The 11,349-nt window shown below is 44.0% G+C and overlaps 1 long non-coding RNA gene across 3 annotated transcripts; it reads left to right on the top strand.

Annotated features, from left to right (window-relative positions):
• The first annotated feature begins 216 nt into the window (after positions 1-216).
• LOC125099826 (uncharacterized) lies at positions 217-9,028 on the top strand. Of its 3 annotated transcripts, none has more exons than XR_007127366.1 (3): positions 217-464; positions 560-2,490; positions 7,525-7,657. It is a non-coding gene; the product is annotated as an uncharacterized LOC125099826 (long non-coding RNA). The 3 variants fall into 3 exon arrangements; XR_007127368.1 differs by lacking the exon at positions 7,525-7,657 and adding an exon at positions 8,909-9,028 and having other exon boundaries at positions 256-464; positions 1,768-2,490; XR_007127367.1 differs by having other exon boundaries at positions 256-464; positions 1,768-2,490.
• The last annotated feature ends 2,321 nt before the right edge of the window (positions 9,029-11,349 follow it).

The following is an 11,349-nucleotide window of genomic DNA, read 5'->3' as shown; positions in this document are numbered from 1 at the left end:
CTCGCGGACATGACCGCTTGGATCTCTGCTGCAGTGCTGAGCTCAGGGCCTATGGCAGGCAACATGTTGTGTTCCCCGCCCGGCCCCCCCCCCCCCCCCCCGCACCTAGGCATCTACCTCCTTATGCCTGAACCCATGCCTTTGTTTCCTCATATGGGAAAAGGGACTTGGCAGGGGTGAGGGAAGATCTGGAGATGGGCAATCATCCTGGGAGGTGGGCCTATAATTACAAGGGTTTTTATAAAAGGGAAGAAGGTCAGAGTCAGAGGAGAGGAGACAAGTGGCCATTGCTGACTCTGAAATTGGTAGGGGCCACAAGCCAAGAATGCGGGCAGCCTCTAGAAGCTGGAAAAGGCAAGCACACAGACGCTTCCCTGGAGACTCCAGAAGGGGCCATTCTTGCAGACTGATGCCTTGACTGTAGTAGGAGACCCACTACAGACTCTGGCTTCGAGAATCTTAAGGTAATAAATGTGTTTTGTTCCTAGTCACCAAGTTTGTGGTGATGTATTACAGCAGAAGAGGAAACTAAAACGATACCCTCACCCTCCTTTTACAGATGGGGGAGCTGGAGCACAGTAAGGTTAATGTGCTCAAGGTCACGTAGCCGGTGAGAGGCAGTGCAGGGATTCAAACCTGCCTGTGTTTCCTTGCAGAGCCCAGGTTCTCGGAAGCACACCGTCCTCCATCTGATACAGAACATTTCAGTAAATTACAGGATGACACACGGCAGCCTCGCTGCAGGCATTGCCGTAAAATAGACAATTCGTGGCTTTCTCGTATGCCTGTTCTCAGCTGAGGATCCCAGGGAATTGGTGCCATTTCCGGAGTAAAAGAGCTTCGCGGTCTCCATTGGGAGGAGAGGGCCCCCATTTTCGATGTGTTTCTGTCATGCTCATCCCCTTTGGGGGGCCATTAAGGAAGCAAACTTGGAGTATCAGGACTGGAGGTAGTGGTTACTGGCGCTGGCAGTGGCCCCAGGACATGAGAACTCATGAAATCAAGATCATGGTTCTGCCTCCCCATAAAACGGCAATATATGGAGATCCAGGGAAGAAAACATCCTGTTCAGGGAGCTCTGGGAGCAGATCGATTGGCAATAAGATCCATGATTCTCAGGGCCCTCCAGGGAACAGGGACAGGACCGGGAAGTAGGGTTCATGGGCATCTGTGTACCATGCACTCTGCTAGACCATTCGTAGATAGAAATGTTGTGATTTTAACCACTAAGCTAGGACATAGCAGCCATCATTTCTATTTTACTCTGAAGTTAACAGGCTCAAAACTTGACATGATGCCACATGGTTAACAAACCTTGTAAAGTCTGGAGCTGAGATCTGAACCCACATGACCCTAACTTGCATACCTATCCCCTCTCCAATCTGATCCTCAGTGAAGGAAATAGCTATCCCCATCTTTTGGTTTTGAGGTGCCTCAAAAGGATTCTTGCCTCCCTGCTTGATTCTCAAATTGTCACTATCTCTGAGGATCTCCTCACTGTTATCCAGGACATGAGGAGGGCAGGGTCCCCGGGCAGCCCCTGGCAGCAGGGAGAGGTGGGACCCACGAGGGAGGTACAGGGGTTAGGGAGTGGACACTGGATCCCAGGCCCATGTCCAGCTCCCTGAGGGGGTCGAACACTGGAAACCAAGGGGCCTGAGGTCAAGGAACCTCCAGAGAGTGGAAGGGAGAGCACTGAGGATGTGTCTGTGCAGCTGCACAACCTTCTCTCAGGCTGAAGGGATTTCTCCTCAAAACTCCTTGCAGCAATTTGCCATCTTCCTCCACACTACCTTTCCAAAGCATGATTTATGTCTGAGGAGAAAGCCGATTCGTGAAGTACTGTGTGATCACCTGCCCCTCTCCAGGAGACCCAGGGGCGTCGCCGGCCTCTTCAGCAGGGAAGCTTCCTGAGAAGTGAGATGCTCCACTTAATGGACTGCTCAAAGCAGAACCACAGGACCTCGAGAGAGATTGTCCACACTGGCTGACGCCACCTTGCTTTTTGTTCCAGGAAGGTCCCAAGACAGACCAAAAATAAGCAGATCAAAACCAGAAACGATTAAGATCTCTCCTCATCTGTGTGAGAACTCTGGAGTTACCTTAAATGCCTACATATTTGGGTGGTCTTGGGTGTGAGAGCGGTGTCTGTGAGCCTCGGTGCAGCCATGTCACCCACTGCTGTGAGAACGTGCCACCCGCCAGACTGCCAGCCACAGGCCAATGGTAGCTGTCACAGAGGAAAATGACTTCACTCAAAATGTTCAACTCTTTCACTTCGGTTTCTGTTTAAGATGTGCTGTGGACGGTTCTGTGGTTTGGCCTGGCCATGTTATCCTCTGACGCACCGTGAAGAGAACAAGCAAATAGGCTTTTGGGGGAAGGCCGCCCAGGAATGAGGGTCAATGTTTCAAGCGGGTAATCCCTTCGACTCAACATTGCCCCTTCCAGGAGCTTATCTGAAGGGGGAAAAATACAAGCAGCATAAAGGTAAATCTAAATATAACCTTCCCAGTGTCGTGGTGAACAATTTTAAGACCTAAATGATCAGTTCTATCAACCATATGTAACCCTTTATCATGCAGTCTTTCACATAATACATAATAGTTGACATAGGGCACGTGCATAAGTGGGAAGGAAGTTACGAAACAGTATCGAGAGGACAAGATCAGTTCTTACGAATCTTTATCTGCCTGGAAATAGTCTTAGGAGTATTCATTAAAATGTGGATACATGTGGGATCCCAGGTGACGTCTGCCTTCCTTTTAGCATTCTGGGAATGTTTTTCAAGCAGTCTTTCCTCATCCTATGGCTAAAACACCCTAGTTTCAAACACTTTCTGGAAAACTTGCTCCTTTCTGAAAAAATGCAGATTCAACTCCAGAACAGAAATAAAACTTGTCCCTGGAGGTCTCACCAGCAAGAGCACGACTTGTAAGCCGTTCAAAAAGTACTTCCCGCCTGGTCAGCTGGCAGGTTAGAACAAAAGTGTCATTTCGGGAATCAAGAACAATAAAATTAGTGCCAACAGAGGTGCTCTGAAAACAGGACATTTTTTTTTTTATTTTTAATTTTTTATTTTTTCAGCGTAACAGTATTCATTATTTTTGCACCACACCCAGTGCTCCATGCAATCCGTGCCCTCTACAATACCCACCACCTGGTGCCCCCAACCTCCCACCCCCCACCCCTTCAAAATTCTCAGATTGTTTTTCAGAGTCCATAGTCTCTCATGGTTCACCTCCCCTTCCAATTTCCCTCAACTCCCTTCTCCTCTCCATCTCCCCTTGTCCTCCATGCTATTTGTTATGCTCCACAAATAAGTGAAACCATATGATAATTGACTCTCTCTGCTTGACTTATTTCACTCAGCATAATCTCTTCCAGTCCCGTCCATGTTGCTACAAAACTTGGGTATTCATCCTTTCTTTTTTCTTTTTCTTTTTTTTTTTTACAGCTTTATAAACATATATTTTTATCCCCAGGGGTACAGGTCTGCGAATCGCCAGGTTTACACACTTCACAGCACTCACCATAGCACATACCCTCCCCAATATCCATAACCCCACCCCCCTCTCCCAACCCCCTCCCCCCATCAACCCTCAGTTTGTTTTGTGAGATTAAGAGTCACTTATGGTTTGTCTCCCTCCCAATCCCATTTTGTTTCATTTACTCTTCTCCTACCCCCTTAACCCCCCATGTTGCATCTCCTCTCCCTCATATCAGGGAGATCATATGATAGTTGTCTTTCTCCGATTGACTTATTTCGCTAAGCATGATACACTCTAGTTCCATCCACGTCATCGCAAATGGCAAGATTTCATTTCTTTTGATGGCTGCATAGTATTCCATTGTGTATATATACCACATCTTCTTTATCCATTCGTCTGTAGATGGACATCTAGGTTCTTTCCATAGTTTGGCTATTGTAGACATTGCTGCTATAAACATTCGGGTGCACGTGCCCCTTCGGATCACTACGTTTGTATCTTTAGGGTAAATACCCAGCAGTGCAATTGCAGGGTCATAGGGTAGTTCTATTTTCAACATTTTGAGGAACCTCCATGCTGTTTTCCAAAGCTTTTCCCCTAAGGTCAGGAACACGGCAGGGATGTCCGTTATCACCACTGCTATTCAACATAGTACTAGAAGTCCTAGCCTCAGCAATCAGACAACAAAAGGAAATTAAAGGCATCCAAATCGGCAAAGAAGAAGTCAAACTATCACTCTTTGCAGATGATATGATACTATATGTGGAAAACCCAAAAGACTCCACTCCAAAACTGCTAGAACTTGTACAGGAATTCAGTAAAGTGTCAGGATATAAAATCAATGCACAGAAATCAGTTGCATTTCTCTACACCAACAACAAGACAGAAGAAAGAGAAATTAAGGAGTCCATCCCATTTACAATTGCACCCAAAACTATAAGATACCTAGGAATAAACCTAACCAAAGAGACTAAGAATCTATACACAGAAAACTATAAAGTACTCATGAAAGAAATTGAGGAAGACACAAAGAAATGGAAAAATGTTCCATGCTCCTGGATTGGAAGAATAAATATTGTGAAAATGTCTATGCTACCTAAAGCAATCTACACATTTAATGCAATTCGTATCAAAGTACCATCCATTTTTTTCAAAGAAATGGAACAAATAATCCTAAAATTTATATGGAACCAGAAAAGACCTCGAATAGCCAAAGGAATATTGAAAAAGAAAGCCAAAGTTGGTGGCATCACAATTCCGGACTTCAAGCTCTATTACAAAGCTGTCATCATCAAGACAGCATGGTACTGGCACAAAAACAGACACATTGATCAATGGAACAGAATAGAGAGCCCAGAAATGGACCCTCAACTCTATGGTCAACTAATCTTCGACAAAGCAGGAAAGAATGTCCAATGGAAAAAAGACAGCCTCTTCAATAAATGGTGTTGGGAAAATTGGACAGCCACATGCAGAAAAATGAAATTGGATCATTTCCTTACACCACACACGAAAATAGACTCAAAATGGATGAAGGATCTCAATGTGAGAAAGGAATCCATCAAAATCCTCGAGGAGAACACAGGCAGCAACCTCTTCGACCTCAGCCACAGCAACATCTTCCTAGGAACATCGCCAAAGGCAAGGGAAGCAAGGGCAAAAATGAACTTTTGGGATTTTATCAAGATCAAAAGCTTTTGCACAGCAAAGGAAACAGTGAACAAAACCAAAAGACAACTGACAGAATGGGAGAAGATATTTGCAAATGACATATCAGATAAAGGGCTAGTGTCCAAAATCTATAAAGAACTTAGCAAACTCAACACCCAAAGAACAAATAATCCAATCAAGAAATGGGCAGAGGACATGAACAGACATTTCTGCAAAGACATCCAGATGGCCAACAGACACATGAAAAAGTGCTCCATATCACTCGGCATCAGGGAAATACAAATCAAAATCACCATGAGATATCACCTCACACCAGTCAGAATGGCTAAAATTAACAAGTCAGGAAATGACAGATGCTGGCGAGGATGCGGAGAAAGGGGAACCCTCCTACACTGTTGGTGGGAATGTAAGCTGGTAAAACAGGACATTTTTGAGAGTGAGTTCTGTTGGAAATTCTGCTTCATAACATGCTGAGACCACTGTTACCTTTGGACTCACAGGAGCAGGAGTTCTTATTAAATTTGAATAAAAGTACCTGAAGAGATTATATAAACTGTATACCATGTTATCCAAATGCTAAGAGACATCATGATCTTTTCATTTTTAGAAATGGTTAGCAGCTTTCTGTAAGAGTGACATTCGAAGGATCCATAATGCAAAGGATAATGTGAGCCTTTTCTATTTTCAGAAGGCACATTGTATCTGAAAGGACATTAATGATGTTGGGGCCCTGAGTGGCTTCAATGGCAATTATGTGTACAAATGCGCCAAGTCTTCTAACATAATTAAGATCACCGATCTGTGAAACAGTTTCCGTTGGTGTCACACCACCACACTGAAATAGCATATTTCCAGCTTTAGCCTATACAGATTTTGTTGCAGTTAGGCAGAAATCTTAACATATACAATAGTACTTTTTTAATACACCGTAGGATCAATATACTCATGGATTTCCCTCCACGTCATCACTTCACTGTTCGGATTATTCCAGAAATCAAAGTAAATAGCTGAAGCAGGAAAATTTCTAGCAGAAGAGATGATTCAAAGTAAGTGAAATATGAGTTTTTGAATGCCTACCCTGTGCAGGCACTGTGCTCACACCTGAAGACTTTAACCTTTACAGTTCTGCAAGGTTGGTCTCACATCTTTTACAGATTTTTTTTTTTTTTTTGGTAAAGATTTTTATTTATTTGAGAGAGAGGGAGCACAAGCAAGGGAAGCAGCAGAGGGAGAGGGAGAAGCAGACTCCCCCTTGAGCAGGGAGACCAATGTGGGCCTCGATCCCTGGACCCTGGGATTGTGACCTGAGCTGAAGGCAGATACTTAACCAACTGAACCCCCCAGCCACCCCTATTTTACAGATTAAGGAAGAAGAAAAGGCTTGAAGAGTTTGAATGACCTGCCCAAGTTTGTCTAGTTAATGCTGCGCTGGAATTTCATCGGAGATCTCTCAGAGTTCAGATCCCACGTCCTTGGCACTGCTGAAGCCACACCTCTCATTCAGGTAACCGTGCACACCCTGAATAAGTCAGGGCTTGAGCCACCTGGGACCCTGAGCACAGAACGGAGGCTTTGGTGACGTGGGAGTCTGAGTTCTCTGGGGTGCAGAGGGAGCTGGTCTAGGGCCTACAGGGTCTTCTCCGATGTATCAGGAACAGAAGATGCTATGCTCCTGCTGCTCAGCCCTGGGAGGACGTGGGGTCCCAGACCGGGGCCAGAGTTCCAGCCACCATCTCTTCGCTTAAGTGGCCAGAGGGAGGGATAAGGACAGTCCACATCTTGAAGGACATTTCCCAAAAGTCGCTCAAGTCACTGGCCAGAAGTGACACCAGACTGCCATGGTGGCCTGGAAGGTAATCACGTTCTAAGTGGCTTTGTGCCCAACTAGAGATCAGAGTTGAGGGCAGAAGGGGACTGAGACACTAGTGATGGCCTCTGCGACCATGTCCTTACAGAACACACCAGGGATCAGATGTACATCCTAAACTCTAAATTCCCTTTTGTAAGGGTGCATCTTGCTGGGAAGAAGGGAAACATTAACCCGTATTTCTCTGGATGTTTATATCATGAAAACCAGTAACAAACCCTCCCTACCCAGCATCCAGAATGAACAAACAAATGCCAACCTTTTCCTTCGGGCCTTAAAATCAAGTGGACTCCGACGAGGCCGCTCCTGCTGGCACAGCCCCCTTCTGTTGTGCTCCCTCCCTTTCTGGAGGCCATTACTTTTCAGAACAATGTTTCCCAGTGAGGCTACCCTGCTTTCAATTCACCAATAACAACAGTACTTTTTAAAACTCATAAATGGCATATTTCATCTTCTGACAGCTTGTTTTCATCATTTTTTTTCTTTCCACAACAGCTATCCACTGATACTGCAGATCAAGTTCACTCGTTTTAACTGCTCCGTTGTCTGCCATCTTAAAATGGGCCATAATTGCTCCATTTTCTTGTTCATGCATTTAGGCTGTTTCCCACTTTTCCTAGATACAAACAATTCAGCTGCGAGCATCCGTGTAATAAGGCATACAAGTACTGGGGTTCTGGACAGTCCTGATTCTCAGGCTTTAAGGAGCAGATGAATCACCTGAGAAATCTTAACTGCAGACTCTCACTGGGCAAGTCCAGGGTGGGACCTAAGACCGCCTTCAGGAGGGAGCTCCCAAGGGAAGGCCAGGCTGCGGCGGTGCGGGCACTGGGGAGCGAGACTCTAGTCCTGTGCCTCAGGTTACAGAGCCCGAGGTCAGAGGCTATACTATTTATCTTCAACTTTCACACACATCATCAAATTCAATTGATTTTACTCCAAAAGAAATGAGTGTGTCCTCATTTCTTCATCCTCACCAACATTCCTTCTTGACCTTGTGAGATATTTTGCCTTCTGCCAATCTGAAAGCACAGAACAATTATTTAGCCATATTTCCCTCGTTATCAGTAACAATGATCATCTTTTCATTGTTTAACTATTCCAGCTTTTTCTGATATGTTTTACCCATTTTTCTAATGTAGTTAATCTGATTGTGGTCTGGGAGACCCAGAAGGACCCACAAAGTCCTTCCTTTTCCAGTATCCTACCCAGATGAAGCTCCATTTTCTTCATATACTTTAACCAAACACGGAACAACAGGTTGATCGCAGAAGCCGATATAAGAGTCCTTAATTTCACTAAGCTAGACAAAGAAGTTTTCAAAAACATGAAACAATGGGGCTGCCTAGGTGGCTCAGTTAGTTGGCTTTTACTCAGGTGATGGTCCCAGGGTCCTGGGATTGAGCCCCACATCAGGGAGCCTGCTTCTCCCTCTCCCTCTCCCCCAACTTGTGTTCTCTAATAAATATTTTTAAAAATGTGAAACAATACCTCTCTTCTCATTAAACTTTCATTTCAAAAGTTATTTTTCATATTTGTTACTTAATATGTATTCTTTTTAAATAAATACTCCTAAATCCATTTTGATTTCTAAGAGGAAATATCAATAAATAGAAGCCCCACCCACAAATACTGTCTGGAGTTCTCAGTTTTTGAGAGTGTGAAGGGGTCTTGTGACCAAAAAGTATGAGAACTGCTCTACTAATGCATGTCTGTCATTTGCTCCTTGATTTGTAGGAGGTACTTCTTCAAGTCTTCTGGATGCTAATCCTGTCCATTATATAAATATTGCAAACCATTTCTCCCAGGCTGAAGCTTTCTACTTAGGGTGCCTGTTGTCCTACAAAAGCTTTAATTTTGACGCAGACCTGTTCTCTAGTGTACTTCTGCTAAGGATACTGCTCCTATTTTGAAACCCAAGTCTCACCGAGTTTTCTAGGGAAGCCTAGCTCTGGCACCACTGAACACAGTGCAGAGAGAAAACGGGATTTCCCCTCAGCCTCTCCTGGCAGAGCCCACCTTCCCTGCATCTTCCACAGCTCGGCTTCCTTCAGTCTGGATGGCGCTCACAACTGACCCTGAATGATGTCAGTGTAAAACGTGCTCACATATTTTAGACTATTCTGTTTTGCTTTAAACAAATGAAATCGAATGTCTGTGATTCACCAAAAACATTTTACCTCCAGCATAATACGTTTCTGTTTCTTCTTCAGAAGTGGATGAGGAAGGACATTCCTATAAAAACTTAATACACATTTAATTCAACATGTACACTTCAGTCTGCAAGTATCTTACCTGAAAAAGATTCAACTCTTTTAAATACAACATTTTGTATAAAGCTTTCATAGTTAAAAAACACTTTCGTAATACTATTTTGCCCGGGGCGCCTGGCTGGCTCAGATCACTCGGCTCTTGATCTTGGGGTCATGAGTACGAGCCCCATGATGGGTACAGAGATTAATACTGCTATTTTATCTGCCCTTCGTGATAATCCTGTGTGATAAACAGAAACAATACGATGCTGAGAACTGTGTTAGAGATAAGGAGAAAGAGATTCAGAGAAGTTAAATGATTTGTTGGCATTATATATGCACAGGACTACAAATGAGATCTAGCTTTCAGTCACAACTGATGAAGATCCTTTCAAAATATGGTTGAGTTGTGAATCAGAATAAAAGTACCGGTAACCCCAATCAATCTGCACACGAAGCAGAAACCAAACACCCATATGGTGGGTACAAGGGAAAGCAAGGACCTTCTCTGACTGTCCAGAGGACTTCTTAATTCTTCTGTACAATAATATGTGATCAGTATGCCCTCTTGTTGATAAGTACTATTTTTTTTAAGATTTTATTTATTTGACAGAGAGAGATCACAAGTAGGCAGAGAGGTAGACAGAGAGATGGGGAAAGCAGGCTCCCCGCTGAGCAGAGAGCCTGATGCAGGGCTCGATCCCAGGACCCTGAGATCATGACCTGAGCCCAAGGCAGAGGCTTAACCCACTGAGCCACCCAGGGGCCCCCAGTACTCCTATTCTTATTACAGCCAATTCACCTAGTTCTAATTAACAGAGGGTGGCAACTTTTCAGACCAAGCCTGGGAGGAAGAGCCCAAAAAACTGGCTCTATTTCCCCTGAAGGGACAAGAAAGGGACAAGGTGGGGGGAGGGGGTAGTGCATGACAATTAGGAGGAATTAGCGAAAGAAGGTAGAGAAACAGAAAGAAAGACGATAAAGAAAACTTATGGGGCGCCTGTGTGGCTCAGTTGGTTAAGCGTCTGCCTTTGGCTAAGGTCATGAATGGGTGTCCTGGGATCGAGCCCTGTATTGGGTTCCGTGCGCAGTGGGGAGCCTGCTTCTCCCTCTGCCCCTCCCCCCACTTGTGCTCTGTCTCTCTCTCAAAAAATAAAATCTTTTTAAAAATCTATTAACATCTCTAAATGAAGAAAAAATTAAAATACAAATGCGTATTTTCAAGTCAATCACACAGCGTGATCCCCACTCTCAGTACTATCCATGAGGCATTCAGAAAAGTCTGCCAAGAGACTCAAGTATTAGAGCCCATAAGTAACTGAAGATTCCTTCACTTGAAGATTCAAGGATATAAGGCGAGAGCCGCACTAGCCACGGGGTATGTATTTAAAGCCACTGACTTCGAAGTTACTCTCAAGACCAAGCGTAAGAATTGCCGATTTAATGCGGCCTCACCCGAAAAACCGACTCATCACTGATCCCCATACGTGACCACACTCACTTTCGACTGTTCTGTTTTTCGAGTTAATATTCATCTTTGCTACAGAATGGATGGCATAAATACCAGCCCTATGAAAAAACTTTTATTCAAAAAGTTGTTTTCCATTAAATGATGAAAAAAACAAAAGTAAAAACTTCTGAAAATAGTGAAGGAAAAAAGCCCAAGGCAGAATATCCTTTGTTAAAGAGTCAGTACAAATTCTGCACCACCCGCCCCTGGTTCCGTCATGCTGCATGGCCGTCACTGTGCCAAGGAGGAAGTGCCACACAGTGATTTGCTTCCACCCCCACAATTTAAATCAGGGCAACACACCAAAAGATATATCTTATTGAGAATTACCTATAAAATCTCAAATCACCATGGTTATACCTTGAGATACAAGTCTTGAAACATAACCATATATATTCAATTCGTTTCTACCTATCCCTGTCCTTGAGGAAAAAAAAATACAGTAATCAAAAATAGGTTATTTAGAAATAATATTAAAAGCAGAACTGGAGTCATGGTATCAGGTAAGAAAAAAAACTATGATGATTTTAAAACTGAGTCTTTGACAGATGATGAAAC

This window comes from Lutra lutra, chromosome 5 (genome assembly GCF_902655055.1).
Source record: "Lutra lutra chromosome 5, mLutLut1.2, whole genome shotgun sequence".
Taxonomy (NCBI): Eukaryota; Metazoa; Chordata; class Mammalia; order Carnivora; family Mustelidae; genus Lutra; species Lutra lutra.
Note: the sequence above shows the minus strand (reverse complement) of the source record. Positions and strands in the feature narration are given on the sequence as shown.